Source organism: Sciurus vulgaris (genome assembly GCF_902686455.1).
Source record: "Sciurus vulgaris genome assembly, chromosome: 11".
NCBI lineage: Eukaryota > Metazoa > Chordata > Mammalia > Rodentia > Sciuridae > Sciurus > Sciurus vulgaris.
Window position 1 is genome coordinate 85541039 of NC_136472.1, and position 17805 is coordinate 85558843.

Consider the following 17805-nt stretch of genomic DNA (forward strand, 5'->3'; position numbering starts at 1 on the left):
GAAAGGGAAAGAACTAACATTTATTGAAAAACAACTCGATTTAAATCATTTTTCTGACTTTATTATTTATCCATCCACAATCCATTCATCCATCTAATTTCTTTTTCATCTCACTAGTGGACATGTTACCCATCTCCTTATCATCTATTTCATTCTTTTCTTTCTGATATACAGTATTATCAATATTTACAGATTCCATATTTGCAGATTCAGGGCTGGAATTATAGCTCAGTTCTAGAACACTTTCCTAGCCCAGCAAGGCCCTGGATTCAATTTCCAGAACAGGGAAAAAAAATGTATTTGTAAATCCACTTCCTAAAATTTATGTTCAACAACTAAATCAATACTGGTGGTATTTTTGTAGTCATTCACAGGAATGCATGGAGAAACAAAAAGCTGGAGTCTCCTGGCATGCATATTCCCAACTGAGGTTGAAAAGTGTGTCCCTAGGCCTTCTTACTTCAGTTCTCATACAAGAAAAAAGTGTACCTTTCGCATTCTGCTTGGTGCTACGTCTTTCACATTTTTGTGTTTTGTACTAGTGATTTTGCTGCCTCACATGGCATCCAGTGTTAGTGATGCCATGTTGTTCAGTGTTCATAAGAACAAGAAAGCTGTGATATCCATAGAAAACACATACATTAGATAAGTATTAATAAAGAATGGATAAAATACTGTTTGCTTCAAGTTCAGTGTTAATGAATGCATACTATTAAGTGAGGATATATTTAAAAAGGAATATAAATGAAATAAAGTTGCATATTGACTTGATGGTGAAAATATTGTGACTAGAGACTCACAGAAACCTAAATGTTTATTTCCTCTGGGAGATACTCTCAGTCTTCACTAATTTAATGTTTATTCCATGTTTATAGAACAGTGGAGTGAATAGAGTATTGACTGTATACATAGTTTTAATCAAGATGTTGTTTTAGTCAGTCTTGTAGCATTTATTTGATTGCAGAAACAGAATAACTTTGACATTTGAAATAGGAAAAGTGTTCTTAACTTAGAACTGAGCTCCAGTCAAGGAAGACTCTTTGTATCTATGTACCCATTCTCCAAACACCTCTCAGCAGAAACTTAGAGTTCTTTCAATCTTTCCAGAAGATGTATTTAAAGACCTGCTCACATAGCAAGGGTTTACCTTCATTTTCTTCCTAGAATTACATTATCAAAAATATTTACTCCTCTTCTGCAATCTACCTTCTCCCTTTGTCCCTTCAACTCCATTTCCCATTATTTCTCACAATTAGCAATTCCTGAAAGTTTCATGATGCTTTCCTTTCAATAGAAGGTTATATTTAAAACAAAATTGCCTCTGGAATTATCCACCTAAAAACTTATTTCTCTATCTCTATAACCTTCCTTCTTTACTTCAACATTTATTGCATATCATCTATCTTAGACTAAATTATTTGGTTGCAGTGATAGTTCCAATATCTCAATGGCATAGAACAAAGTCTTGTTTGTTCCTCAGCCTTTATGTTCACTGTGAGTGGCCTGTGACTCTGGGGCATTTTGTGGAAGGCAAAAATAGCATAAGGGAACCATGTGATGGTTCTTAAAAATTCCGTTTAGAAGTGGCACATGTTACTTCTGCTCATATACTATCGAGCACAAGAAGTCATATGACTAAACCTAACCTGATGGGCCAGGCATCCAAAATTTTTCCACAGAAAGGAAAATAAAATGTAATTTGCATTTACTATATGTTGAAATTGTATTGAAACTGAAAAACCATGTGCTGAATACATTTTAGATGTATTTCAGAAGCTCAGTCTAGCCTATAGAGGTGTATAAATAAGTATCATTATAAATATGATAAGGACTATGAATAAGTATCATTATAAATATGAATTAAGTGTAATGGGAGAATATATCAGTAAATAATCCACTAACTACCCATAGGGTGATAAGATATAAATTGCATTTGAAGAATGTGGATAAGAGAGGGCTAATATTATTTTGAAATACTGTTTTCTATATAGTGAGAGAATATTTGTGAGTCAAGGAAGAATCAAAATTGAGCATTGCAACTAGGTGTTTGTCAGTTTTTCATTGCTGTGACCAAAACATCTGACAGGACCAACTTAGAGGAGGGAAAGTTCATTTTGAGCCCATGGTTTCAAAATTTCAGTCCATGGATGGCTGATTCCATTGCTCTGGGCCTGAGGTGAGGCAGAATATTATGACAGAAGAATGTGGTAGATGACAGCTTCTCAGCTCATGACAGCCCAGAAGCAGAGAGAGCACAAGGAGCTAGGGACAAGTCATATAAACCCCAAGGGCATGCCCTCAATAATTTACTTCCTGTAGCCATATCTACCTGTCTATTGTTACTACCAGGTGATCAGTTTAAATCACTAATGCATCAAATGGATTAACCCAATGATTGGGTTACAGTTATTATAGTCTAACCATTTTACCTGTGAACATTCCTGCCTTTTTGGGTGATACCTCACATTCAAACCATAATAAGCTATGTTAAGTGCACAAGGTAGTGAGTTAATGAGGTGAGCTGAGAGAACAATTATAAAGTTTTGTGTTTTTTTTTTGTGCAATCCCAAAGGCTTTTTTTTTGAAAGTAGTGGGGAGGCAGTGGTTCCTTTTAAGTGATATGAAGAGATGATGAGAACTGAATGAATTCTGGCTACAGTGTGGGTGACAATTCAGACCAGCTGGAGTTGGGTGTTAGAAGATCAACCTAGAAAATGTGTTGCAGTGGTCAAGGGAACAGTTGAATTAAAGAAGTAGCAATAAGAGCAGTGAACTGTATTTGCAAGGAAACCTGACTTAGAATCTCTAATATACATGTAAGAAATATAGGGTAAAGAATTTTGTGATTTGCAGAAAAAGAATAACAATATTGTAACTCTGTATCCTTGTTTGGAAAATATAGGAAGAGAACAGTTTTGGTATGAAAAAGAAAGAACTAAGTATGAGTTGGGGTTCGTGATAGTCATATTTCTCTTCATATGTTGTATAATATTTATTTTATTCTGGATATCTATGCATTGTCTACATATATGATTGGTTTAAATGTTAAAAACAAGTGTTAACAATTTTCTTGTTTGTGGTCCAATACCAAATCAATCTATCCTTTTCTATTATGTGTATGTTTTGGTATCATAACAATAGTTGTTGGAACTTAAATACATAGTGAGGAATAATGCCAATTAGAGAACCATAAAGATTTAGTATTTGATTAATTCCTTATCAAATAAATATTTTAACTTTATAGTTGTTTTATCATATATTGTATTAAATTATTGATATAAAATACAGGCCAGTAGTTATAAAATAATTACTGCAGGGTGTACCACCAATAACTTTAATGCATTTTTTTTTTTCATTTTGCTAGATGTAGAGATACCCCTGAGGTATAGATACTAACAGTAATAAGTAAAAATAAGTTTTGGAAAATTATGAAAAAAATAAGAATTATCTAAAGTTGAGTGGAGAAGTTAAATAATTTAAAAAGTGTCTCCTTTAAAGGGAAGAATATATAATATATAATGTAAGGGCAGAATATATAATTTTCCTTCCTTTCCTACTTTTTAAAATCAATAATTATTTTGAGTAATCGTTACAGAAAATGGAAAAATACTATTGAAAATTGTGTTGGGTCATTCCTTAGCGGCCATGTCAATGTCGTATTCACTCTAGGACATGGTTAATTCAGTAAGGATTTTGAATGCTTCTTCTTTACCAAAAGGTGGTAGGGTCATTTCATACCCTCAAGGGGTCAACAGTTCATTAGGCATGATCTGCCTAAATGGGAACTGTCATCTTCCATCCACCTGAGTATTCCTCATTTACCCTTCAGACTAGATATCCTTTCTCTGTATTTTTCATTCAGTCTTTTCAAAAGCTGCACGGCTCACTGGATTTTAAGTCAGTGAATTATCAGTTACTGAGAAATCACATTCCTGTCCTCCTTCCCTGAGACTATCCCACAATCACTTTGATTAATATTCTGGGTGTTTCCACCAAACTCCTAGTCCTTACATTTACCATCTCCTCATTTATTTACCTGGAAGGCTAATGACATGCAATGGTTCAGTAGTTGGACTCTCAAATGTCAGCATGGTTATTTACTATGACTCAATAGAGTTCTTGAGGAGGCATTCTGTTACCTGTCATGGGCAAACAACATGAATCAATCACCTCAAAGTCTTTCCCTAAAGGGTACAATGCCAGACTAAAAATGCAGACACCCAAAAGACTATTTCTAGAAGTTACAGTCATTAAACTGGGTCCTGAAGATGTGAGTTTGGTGGGGTGCAAAGGAGATGCGCTGGTACACACAGTTATTCTTGCTCACCAAAAGCGTTAATTCTGCCCATTACCATGATGCAGATACTTCTGAGACTAACCACACACACGCTGCCTATTGGAGATACAGCACATTGATTCTTGTTTCTCAACCATGTTACACTTTCACATGTTCAAGCCTTTGAATATGCTACTCTCTCTGCACAGAATTCCATCTCTTCAACTCCTCACTTTCCCCAAATGGATAAATCTAATCATCTACCAAGTAGATAGATTTAACTTGAATGTAACTTATCAAAATCTTTCCAGAGCTCCCATGGGCTTACTGGTTTTGCCCTCTTTGCTTCTAGAGTACCCATGCCATTCATTTATTTACTGAACAAGTATTTTGTAACTAATATTTAAAATGTGCAAATACAACGGTAAACAAGAAAGGCATGATTTCTGCTCTCTTAGGGGTAACATGTTGAAGCATTTAGTTTTGAAATTTTCATTGCATTAAATTTACTACATTTATTTCTCTCCTTCAAGTTGACTATACATTCTGTGATTTGAAAATGTTGGTATTCTAATATTTATTGTAATGGTTGGCACATACTAAGCCTTTAAGAAATGCTATTTGAAAATTAGACTTTATATGGTGAACTTCAAATTACACAGAATTCTTTTCAGATACAACATTCAGTCATTTTTAATTGAGAAAACAACACTGTTGAACATGACTTATAAAATGACTGAGAGCTGAGTGAATTCCCCCTCCAGAAAGGTCCTCTCCATTCTCTACCTGATGTTATTAAGGTTAATGAGTATATTCATTAGGCCTCAACCCAGCATTTTTTTTTTTTAAATCTGTTCACAACCCACATAATTATTATGGAAACTGCTGTTCTACCCACATGTAATCATCATCCTGCCAAATCTCTTTCCAATAGCATTTTATAAGATATTTTGGGATTAAAAAAATTCTAATAGTGGGAGTCTACTGGCTTCTTGGCTACTTGCATATAATCCTTTCTTCACCCTGGGGGAGTAGGACATTTTAGAGTCTATAAATAATAGTTGAAAACAGAGGAGGATATTGAGACTTTAAATAAAACTTCTTATGAATATATACTAACATTAATGAAGTATTTAATCGCAAATGAAGCAAAATGTATACTTGTTGAGAAAATGGTGTGGTTATTGACTGAAAGTCAATCTGTGATGTTTGTAAATCTGTTATTCCCATTTTCCAAGATTTATAAAGGATGAGTAGATGTGGATTAGATGAACTGTATTGGAACATTCAACAAGAGGGAGGAAAGCCAGGGACCTGAATTTTGCTATGTGTTTAACTTGAGATGCTTTCCATTGTGTGAGTGTTTATTGCTCTGTAGGATTTGGGGTTAATTCTTTTTAACCTTAACTTTTACAGCTGAAGAAATGAAGCTTTTAGGCATTAAGTAGTCTACTCGAAATTCTATAGCAAATAGAGAGGGGATATAAACCCAGACCTTGCTAGGTCCAAAGCTCAACCACTTTCCATACTATGTAACATAGTGGTAATAGTAGGGAGAGGTGTTTCCTAATAGACCATATTTGAGAGCAGTTATTGGAGGACAATGAGCACAATACAGGGCTGGAAGCACACAGGCAGAATCCTAGGATGGCTTGCAGCGCCCTAATTGTTGGTACACACATACCTGTTCTGGTTATTCAAACACTAAACTAGAGAGGAACTGCTTAGAAGGGATTTTCAAGATATGCTTAAGGTCCTAAATAAATCAACCTAAAATAGGAAATTTATTTTAGGTGACCAATCTAATCAGGAGAATCCTGAAAAGGGACTGGCTCTTCCTGTCCAAAGAGTTTCATACACAAAAGGGATTTGACCTGAGAGAGGTGGAGAGCATCTCTGTGGTTGACTTTGAAGACGGAGGGAGTCACATATGAAAAGGAATGTAGTGGCCTCTAAGAACTGAGATTGGTCCCCTCAAACAACCAGAAAGGAAATGAGGACTTAGGTTGACATTCAAAGAAACTGAATTCAGCCAAAATCTTGAATGTGCTTGGAGGCAGAGTCTTCCACAAAGCCTCCAGAAACAAATGTGGCTTGCTCAGCAACATGACTTCAGCCTGTTTGGCCCTGAGCAGAGAACCTAATTTGCCATACCTGGACTCCTGACCTCCAGAGATTATCAAGTGATGAATGCATATTGCTTTATGCTTTTAAATGTATGATAATTTGTTACACAATAGTAGAAAGTTATCCTTCACTGTCCCCCTCTTCTCTACACTTCTTCTGCTGAAAGACTGATCCTGTTAATATTGGAAGTATTAACATAGTATATCAAACCAATTAAAATGACTACAGCATCCATCCTGACTTGATTTTTGGCTCTAGGATAGCAGGCATTTTCTCCTCTGATTTAACATTTCACCCTTCCAGGGATGCTTCCTCACTATGCACATCCTTTAGAGAGAAGATGAGAAATATCTATGTAAATAGATTGATTACTTTGTGTATTTCACAATCTGTTTCCTTTGTCATATTATTGCCATTTGGAGAAGTGAAAGAATTGAGACTATTGTATAAAATGTGCAACAATTTAGTAAGCAGAATGATTACATGAAATAGAGGAATCACTCTGAGTAAGTGATTGTATCTGCAGCTTTATATAACCATTTCTGTTTTTCTATTAATTTTCCTTTCTTAGGATAACCTCATTTTCAGTCTACATGTTTTCTTTTTCACTGAATTGAACTAATTTCTTCAGTTAAACCAATAAACTCTCATCATTGAACTACTGCTTAGATTTATCTGTTAACATATCTATGCTAGCATAATACTAACATTTCAACCAATACACTTTTCTCTTTTTTCTTCTTCTTCTGTGAAGGCCATGCAGCCTCTAAAAGAATAATCTGATGTATTTCATGGTGCTAAACACAGTATTCATACAATTAATCAATAATTGTTTATTTAATGCCTTTTAAATTCTAAGCAGTACAGTGGACTTGCTGAGAATGTGATAAAAAGAACCCCCACTCTCTAATTTGTTTTCTTCACTTATCCCTCATTTTATAATTTCAGATCTAATGTATTTTCATTATGCTTTCTTATACCTTTCTGCAGAATTTAGTATTACTCTTCCATCTAATAAACTTTAATGAGTAACAGTATACATACCCAGTTTTCTACAAAGTGCTGTATATATGGAATACAGAAAAGTAAATTATCATTCTCTACCCACTCTTCAGCATTAGAGTCAGGCAAATGAAAACTTACTAGAAAGGTAACAGCAACATGTGTTTGTGTTTGCTCTCAGCTAGGTGTCTATCTATCTATCTATCTATCTATCTATCTATCTATCTATCCATCCATCCATCCATCCATCCATCCATTCATCCATCCTGCCATGTTTTTAATTTATTGTACAAGCCTGAGTCTGTGAAGTAGGTATTTTTATATCTTCATATTTCATGTGAGGAGGAATCTAATGTATTTTCATTATGCTCAATACGTAGTAAATTGCACAGTTATGCATGATATAAACTCAGTCACTTAAATCTATAAACCAAAACTCAAACAGTAAAACTTATTAAATATGATACTAGATCCAAAACTGAATGCAAAATAAATACATGAAAATGTACAGAGAAGAGTTGATTCCTGTCAAAACACACACACACACACACACACACACACACACACACACACTTTGGAAATGTTTATTTTTTCCTTTGCTGAGGCATAATTATCTTACACTATTGCATATTCTCACAGAATGCCAGCTGTCTATCCTTAGAATAATCTGGCAAAGTTATTTAGAATCTCTCTAATCAGAAGAAAAAGAGCAATTAGACAATGCTCAAGACACTTTGATTTCTGTTCATAAACACAGAATGGACTTTTTTCAATTTGAATTTCACTGGGAGGCAATATATTTTTTTCTTGATAAAGTATAGCCATGACACCCATTGAAAGCAAGTCTATTGTTAATATCTCACATCTATTTGATATGCTTTACAAACAAACGCATCTGTAGAAGACTGGTAAATAATATAAAACTGTACTGGGTTTGAGACAAAGTTTCAGAAGTAGCCATTATACAAAAAGGTAGATAAAACTAAAAATCTAATAGCCTGAAAAACTTAGATGTCCTATGACCAGTAATTAATCCAAGTAGCATAAAACAGTTTAGTCACGTATAAGAAACTGAACAGATACTTTCATTTAGAGCCATGATAATTTTGATAAATCCTCCTTAGAAGACAGAAAGGCTAAGGTTTTTTAAAACTGCTATTTAAGATTTCAGAATGTATCTAGTCAGTCAGAACTATAGGGAAAAAGATCCTAGAAAGAAAGAAAATGTACTGAGTAATCATGTCCCTCTGGGACATGTGATCGTTCACTGAAGTTGAATTCATTAAAGAGAGGCTAAGAAGTAGTGACAAAAGCACTGAGTACATTTCAATTGTTGTTGTTGTTGCTTTAAGTGATCATATCCAAAATATGATCAGCAAATATCTGAAAAGTAAAATGAGCACAGAGATTTGAAGCAGATGTTTGATGCTATTTTACTCCTCGAACTATTTGCTAATTTCTAGGTCATTGCTATGGAGTTCAGAAAATGAGCATTAAACAATGACCAAGAATTTGAAAAAATGGGCAGAGTGTTAGGTTGTCATACTGAATTAAAAAAAAAAAAAAAAGAACTAAATATCCCCAAGGAAAAAAAACACATGTGAATACTCTTGGTTTTCTTTTTTAAAATTTGTTTTATGGATGCATTATAATTATACATAATGGCGGCTTCATTGTTACATATTCCTACATGCACACAATGTAACAATATAATTTGGCCAATATCATTCCCCAGTACTTTTCCTTTTCCTCACCTTCTCCCTCCCCTCATTCCTTTCCTCCACTCTACTGATGTCCCTTCCATTTATATGAGATCCATATTCACCTCCATCTTTTCCTTTTTGCCCCTCTTAGTTCCACATATGAAAGAAAATATATGATCCTTAACTTTCTGAGTTTGGCTTATTTTTCTGAACATAGCATTCTCAAGTTCCACCATTTTTCCTGCAAGTGACAGAATTTCATTCTTCTTTATGACTGAATAGAACTCCACTGTGCACATACACCACACTTTCTTTCTTTATCCACTGATGGACACCTAGGCTGGTTCCATAGTTTGGCTGTTGTGAAGTGGGTTGCTATGAACACAGTTATGCATGTATTACTATAGTATGCTGACTTTAATTCTTTAGGATATATACTGAGGAGTGGTGTAGCTGGGTCATATGGTGGTTCCATGCCTTGTCTTGAGGAAACTCCATACTGATTTCCATAGTGGCTGCACTAATTTAAATTCCCACCTACAGTATAAAATGCTACTTTTTTTCACATCCTCTCCAGCATTTATTATTGTATTATTGCATTATTCTAGTACTCTTGATGGCTGCCTAACTGGAGATGGAATCTCAGTGTAATTTTGATTTGCATTTCCATAATTGCTAAAAATATATAACTTTTTTCATGTACTAGTTGGCCATTTGTATTTTTTTGAGAAGTGTCTGTTTAGTTCTTTTGCCTTTTTATTAATTGGTGTTAAACTTTTTTAGTTGTTTATATATTCTCTATATTAATCCTCTGTCAGAAGAATTTTTCCCATTCTGTAGGTTCTCTATTCACATTCTTAATTGTTTTCTTTTTTGTGCAGAATCTTTTAAATTTGATGCCATCCCATTTACTAAATATTGGCATTATTTCCTGAGCTTTAGGGGTCCTATTGAGAAAGTCATCACCTATGCCTATATGCCAGAGTGTGTTGACCCTACATATTCTAGGAGTTGCATAGTTTCTGCTTTAATTCCTAGGTCTTGGATTCATTTTTGAGTTGATTTTTGTACAGGGTAAGATAAAGATTTTGTTTTAATTCTTCATATGGATAAGCAGTTTACCCAGAATCATATTTTAAAAAAGTTATTTTCTCCAAAGCATGTTTTTGGCACCTTTGTCAAGGATCAGGTGGCTGTAGATGTGTGTGTTTGTCTCTGTGTCTTCTATTCTGTGCTATTGGTCTACGTGGCTAGTTTTACGCTAGTACCACACAGTTTTTTTACTATAGATCTGTAGTATAATTTGAAGTCAGGTATTGTGATTCCAATTTTGCTTCTTTGGCTTAGAATTGCTTTAGTTATTTTGAATATTTTATTCTTCCAAATGAATTTTAGAACAGGTTTTTAGTTCTGTGGACAGTATCATTGATATTTTGATATAATTTGCACTAAATCTAATATAACACTTTTGATAATATGACCATTTTGATAATATTAATTCTGCCTAACAAACAATGAACATGGAAGTTATTTCCATCTTCTTGTGTCTTCTCCAATTTCTTTCTTCATTGTTCTATAGTTTTGTTGTAGAGGACTTTACCCTCTTTGGTTAGATTTATTTCTAGATTTTCTTTTTGTATTTTTTTTTTTTTTTCTATTTTTGAGGCCATAGTGAATGAAATCATTGTCCTGATTTCTTTCTCAGCAGATTCATTATGATATAAAGGAATGCTATTGATTTTCATATAGTCATTTTAGAATCTGTTACTTTGTTAAATTTATTAGCTCTAGAACTTTTTTTTTTAAATCTTCTAAGTATAGGTTCATATCATCCACAAACAGTGATAAGTTGACTTCTTCCTTTCCTATTTTTATTCCTTTTATTTCCTTCTCTTGCTTGCTCTAACTGGAATTTCTAGTATTACATTGAATAGGAATGATAAAAGTGGACATCCTTGTCTTGTTCTGGATTTTAAATGAGATGCTTTCAGTTTTTTCCCATCACTGTGATGTTGCCATTTGGTTTGTTATATATAGCTTTTATAATGTTGAGATAAGTCCTTTCTATCCCTCTTTTCTTCAGTTTTTATCATGAATGGGTGCTAAATTTTATTGAAGGCTTCCTCTGCATTTATTGAGATGACTCTGATTTCCATTCCTAATTCTATTTATGTGATTAATTATATTTATTGATTTGCTAAACCATCCTTGCAATACTGGAATAAAACCATATTGTTCATGATATACCATCTAGCTAATATGTGTTGAAAATGATTTACTAATATTTTATTAAAATTTTTTGCATCTAAGTTCATCAAACATACTGTTCTATATTTTTCTTTCCTGAATATGTCCTTAGCTGGTTTTGGAAGGACCATGATACTGACTTCACAGAATGAATTTGGAAGCATTTCATCCATATCTATTTCGTGGAATAATTTGAGAAGTATTGTCATTAGTTCCTCTTTAAAAGTCTGTTAGAATTCAGTTGAGAATCCATCTGATTCTAGGCATTTCTTAGTAGGAAGGCTCCTATCTTCTATCGATCTGTTTAGGTTTTTTAATATCCTCTTGATTTGATTTTGGAAGGTCATATGTGTCTGGAATTGCATCCATTTCTTCTAGGTTTTCCAATTTTTGTAGTATTAATTTTAAAAATATTCACTAATGATCCTATGGATTTCAGGTCTATAGTGATATGCCCTATTTCATTTCTGATTTTGTTCATTTGGGTCTTCTCTCTCTTTTACTTAGTTTGGCTAAGGGCTTATCAATGTTGTTTATCTTTTCAAAGAAACAGTTCTTCATTTTATCAATCCTTTCTATTTTTCTATTCTATATTTCATTGATTTTGACTTTGATATTATTTCCTTACTTCTACTGATTTTGGAATTGGTTTGTTCTTGTTTACAATGGTCTTTGAGAGAATGGAAGGTTGGCACCCTCAGAAGAGGTTTTGCTTTTTGTTTTTTCCCACCTTGCTGTGCTTGAGATTCAAACCCCAGTCATTACGCACGGGAGTCAAGCACCCTAGGAGGTGGGCTATATTGTAGGTACTACAAAGGTCTTTTTTTTTTTTTTTTTTTTTTAAATGTCTGGTTTCTTTTATTTAGTTTAATATTTTTTTTAATTTTAATTAAAAATCATAAATTTACATAGGGCAATGTTGTTTGATTCATTTTATTTTTTTCCCTTCCCCCCTCCCCTCCCACCCCTCTTTTCCCTCTATACATTCCTTTCTTCCTCATTCTTACCACCCTCCTTATCCCTAACCCTAAACCTAACCCTAACCCTAACACTAACCCCTCCTACCCCCGCCTCCCGTATGTCCTCATCCACTTATCAGCGAGATCATTCGTCCTTTAGTTTTTTGAGATTGGCTTATCTCACTTAGCATGATATCCTCCAATTTCATCCATTTGCCTGCGAATGCCATAATTTTGTCATTCCTCATGGTGGAGTAATATTCCATTGTATATATATGCCACAGTTTCTTTATCCATTCATCAACTGAAGGGCATCTGGGTTGGTTCCACAATCTGGCTATAGTGAATTGAGCAGCTATGAACATTGATGTGGCTGTATCTCTGTAGTATGCTGATTTTATCTCTCACCCTGCACAAAACTCAATTCACAATGGATCAAGGACCTCGGAATCAGATCAGAGACCCTGCATCTTATAGAAGAAAAAGTAGGCCCAAACCTTCAACTTGTTGGCTTAGAAGCAGACTTCCTTAACAGGACTCCCATAGCCCAAGAAATAAAAGCAAGAATCAACAACTGGGATAGATTCAAACTAAAAAGCTTTCTCTCAGCAAAGGAAGCTATCAGTAATGTGAAGAGAGAGCCTACAGAGTGGGAGAATATCTTTGCCACTCATACTTCAGATAGAGCGCTAATATCCCGAATCTATAAAGAACTCAAAAAACTCTACACCAAGAATACAAATAACCCAATCAACAAATGGGCTAAGGAAATGAACAGACACTTCACAGAAGATGTACAAGCAATCAACAGATATATGAAAAAATGTTCAACATCTCTAGTAATAAGAGAAATGCAAATCAAAACTACCCTAAGATTTCATCTCACCCCAATTAGAATGGCGATTATCAGAAACATAAGCAACAATAGGTGTTGGCGAGGATGTGGGGAAAAAGGTACACTCATACATTGCTGGTGGGGTTGCAAACTAGTGCAGCCACTCTTGAAAGCAGTAGGGAGATTCCTCAGAAAGCTTGGAATGGAACCATTTGACCCAGCTATCCCACTCCTTGGCCTATACAAAGGTCTTTGAGATACATCATTAGAGTGTTTATTTCAGACCTTTCTGATTTTCTCATGTAGATGTTAAGTTATTATAAATATTCCTCTTAGAACTACCTTCATAGTGTTCCATAGGTTCTGGTATATTGTATCACTGTTCTTGTTTGATTCTAAGAATTATTAGATTTTTTTCCCCTGATATTTTTCTTTTACTCATTCATCATTGAAAAGTATATTGTTCAATCTCCATGTGTTTATATATGTTTTTGGTATTGATTTCTAATTTCATTCCATTATGATAAGATAAAGTACAAAATAATTGTGTCAATTTTTTGTATTGGTTTAGAATTGATTTGTGGCTTAAAATATGGTACATTTTGGAGATGGTTTTATGAATAGCTGAAAAGAAAGTGAATTTGACCGTTGTTGGGTGAAATATTCTGGAGATGTTCATTAAGTTCATTTGACTTAAAATTTTTATGTCTAAAGAGTCTTTACAGATATTATATCTCAAGGAACTATCTATTTGTGTGAAAGTCTTGCTGAAATCACCCAATATTATTGTACTAGGGTCTATCTGAGGCTTTAATTTGAGTAGTGTCTATATTGTATAATTAGGCACACCAATGTTTGGAATATAAATATTTATTATCATTGTTCCCTTTACCATAATGATGTAACATCCTTTATCTCTTCTGATTACTTTTGGCTTGAAGTGAGTTGAATTGGCTGATTGTTTTTTTCCTTTGGGATCAATAAAAGTTACACCCTCACTGTAAAACCAAACTGGAAAGAGATAAACTCCAATGACCTAGCTGAAAAACCTCTCCCTATGCAACTTCAATAAAATGGCCCCCTCTCATTCTAAGTGTGGTGATGCATTTTCCATCATTCAATAATAAATGTAAATGGAGAGGTACAAAAAAAGAACTAAATGATTAAAAAAACAAGGAAATAAGGCAATAGAATTATTAGAGAATTTAAAAATAGCTATGATTAATATGTTCAAGATTAGAAGATGAATCAGAAATTTCGGTGGCAGCAACAATTTATGAAAAAGAAAGGAGAAATTTAGAAAATTAAAAATTCTACTATTATAGTAGAGAACAAGAGATGTGTTAGTTTTTTTTTTAGATATATAAACAGAACCAAATTTAAGCTTAGAAAATTTGAGCATACGATAGTAGAAATTAACCATAATAAAACAAAGAGAAATATAATTTTGAAAACAGAAAAAGATGAAACCTATGAAACATGTTGAAAATATTTATTGTATATACTTGAATTCCCCAAGGGAAAGATAAAACAGAGTGGGAAAGAAACAGGAGATAATGGTAGAGAATTTTCTGAAACAGTAGAAAACAGTAAGCCACAGATAAATAAGTATGTTGAATTCAAATAAAATTATTAATTTGCATCAAGGCATTAAATAGTAAACCATTCAAAATAAAAGATAATAACAAGAAACTAGAAAAAAAACAGCTAATTAAAACCAGAAATTTTTTTTTAAAAAGATACACAGTGGGTTGATGAAAAAACTATACAGTAGAAGAAATTTAAATTGAAGTGACTATTTGAGAAGACTAATAAAACTGATAAATAAACACTTGGCAACAGAAATCAAGAAAAATCCTGGGTGTGGTGGTGCACACCTGTAATACCAGTTATTTAGGAGGCTGAGGCAGGAGGATTGCAAGTTCAAAGCCAACCTCAGCAACTTAGCGAGACCCTAAGCAACTTAGCAAAACCTTGTCTCAAAATTTAAAATAAATAAATAAATAAATAAATAAATAAATAAATAAATAAATAAATAAAACTAGGCACAGTGGTTGAAATCCCTGGGTTCAATCCCCAGTATTTAAAACTTCCTCAGACATGCACACACATACACACATGCACATACACAAATATATCCCTAGTTCACCAACTTTACCGACAAATTGTTCCCTACCTTCAGAAGAGAAATAATACCAGTAGTCAGCAAGTTTTTCAGAGCAAAGAAAAGGGAAAGCACTTCCTGATTCAGAAAAACTATGACACTAAAATATGAAATGGATTTTATGAAGAAAAGATAAAATATAGCCCAAATTCTCATAAATATCATTGTAAAATCCTAAATAAAATATAAGTAAACCATATCCAGGAATATATAAAATGTGAATATATCATAATCAGTTTGAGTTTACCCCAGGAATGTTGTTAGTTATCATTATTATTGTGGTAAAAACAGAAAACACCAGAGCCTACCTTCTTAACAAAATATTTCAATGTTCAGTAAAACGATATTAACTATAAACACAATGCTGTATGGCAATCTGTAGAACTCATTAATCTTGGATAGCTGAAACTTTGAACAGCAACTTCCCACTTCTTTCACTTCCTTCCACACCCTGGCTACTACCATTTTACTTCTGCCTATGTGAATCTGACTACTTTGGATATCTCATATATGTGCAATCATGCAGCCCTTCTCCTTTTAGGATTGACTTACTTCACTTAACATAACGTACTGAAGTTTCATCCATATGTCAATATGTGCAACCATCATGGGAAAAAGTATATAGTTTCTCCAAAAGATTAAAAGTATAATTACCACATGATCTGGCAATCCAATTTCTGGGCATTTATCCAAAATAAATGTAATGAGGATCATGATAAGGATGGATGCATTCGTACATTCATTGTAGTTTATTATTCACAATAGCTGAAATCTGGAAACAATCTAAGTGCCCATCTTTGAATGAATGGAGAGAAAACTCTGATATATACATGTACAGTTAACTGAATATTCTAAAATTAGCTAGTTTTGGTACCACACTTAAAATGATAGAGGACAAATAAACTAAAGAAAATGTGACAAATTTAACAACTTTCTGATGAAAATGTCCTCAGCAACCTAGGTAAAGAACTTCCTTTATATAAGCGAGGGTTTACAGAGTAAAGATCGTACACATTCCCTAAAATTAACTCATATCTTAACTTCTAAATATTATAGGTTAATTTTGTCTATTTAAGAAATTTTCATATAAATGGGATAATATAATTATCTTTGCTCTTTATTTTATGTATTTTTTTTCCACTTCTAGGGTTTGAATCCTGAGGCACTTTACTACTGAGCTACATACCTAGTCTTTTTACTTTTATTTTGAGACAAGATCTCACTAAGTTGAAGACGGTCTCCCTAAATTGTTGTGGTTGACCTCAAACTTGCAATTCTTCTGCCTTGACCTCCCAAGTTGCTAGGATTACAGACTGGCACTACCAAGTCCAATTTATTTCATGCATCTTTAATGATATCATATTTACAACATTTATTTTGCTTCATGTGGCAGTAATGTATTCATTTTAATTGCTATCTAGTGTTATGGGATGTGAATAAATGACAATTTGTTTTCCTTTCTAACGGTCATCAGCATTTTGTTTGTTTATAATATGGAGCTAATGCATTAGTGGATCCAATTGTGACCATTCTGTACATGCCTTTTCTATTTATGTGTATATATGTATATATATATACACACATATATATACACACATATATATGTATATACATATATATGTATGTATATATACATACATAGAAATGCCTTCATATATATACATATATATATATGTATATATATGAAGGCATTTCTATTAGGAACATTACTGGAGATAGAGTTGCTGGGTCATAGCATATGCTTTTATTCAGTTGTAGTAGATACTACCAAAAAGTTTTGCAAAGTAGCTATTGCAACCTATGCTTTCACCATTGATGACTGAGAATTACAGTTGCTCCTTATTTTATCTTGTACTATGTTAATCTTTTTTTAACTTAGCCATTCTGGTTGGTATGTAGTAATATTTATAGTGGATTTTATTTATATTCCCCTAATTATTGGGCACTTTTAGACATTTATTGGTCATTTCAAATCCTATTTTGTGAGAGGAGTGGTATTCAAGATTATTAACAATTTTTTCCCATGGGTATTCTATTTCTACAATAATACATAGGAATTCTTGATGTATTTTAAATATTAATCCTTTTCAGACTGTATCTGTCATCTGTGCATACACATATACACACAATTGTTCTAATTTGTGGCCTTTCACTTAAGGTGAATTTTGATGAAAATGAGTTATTAATTTTAGTACAAGATACATTTTAAAATTGACTTTTATGTGCCCTATTTGAGAAGTCTGTCTTATCCTAAGATGGTAACTATATATCTCCTGTTATCATCTAGAAGATTTATTGTATCATCATTCATATTTAGATTTATAACCTATCAGGAATTGATTTTCATGAATGGTGTGGATTAAATAATAAGATTTCCCCCATATTACATGCAATTTACCCAGAAATGTTGATTTAATAGAACATTTTTCCTACTTCTTTGCAGTGTTGAATTTGTCAGTTGTCAGGAACCAAGATTTTCTGTACATATGAGA

At 33.3% G+C, this 17805-nt stretch overlaps 1 protein-coding gene and 1 long non-coding RNA gene across 5 annotated transcripts in view; one reads left to right on the forward strand and one right to left on the reverse strand.

The window, feature by feature from the left end:
• Nucleotides 1-17805, reverse strand: part of GRM5 (glutamate metabotropic receptor 5) — a 458976-nt gene that overhangs the window by 127991 nt on the left and 313180 nt on the right. The window lies entirely within an intron of this gene.
• The window catches only part of LOC306640910, a 925259-nt gene that overhangs the window by 534 nt on the left and 906920 nt on the right, over nt 1-17805 (forward strand). The window lies entirely within an intron of this gene.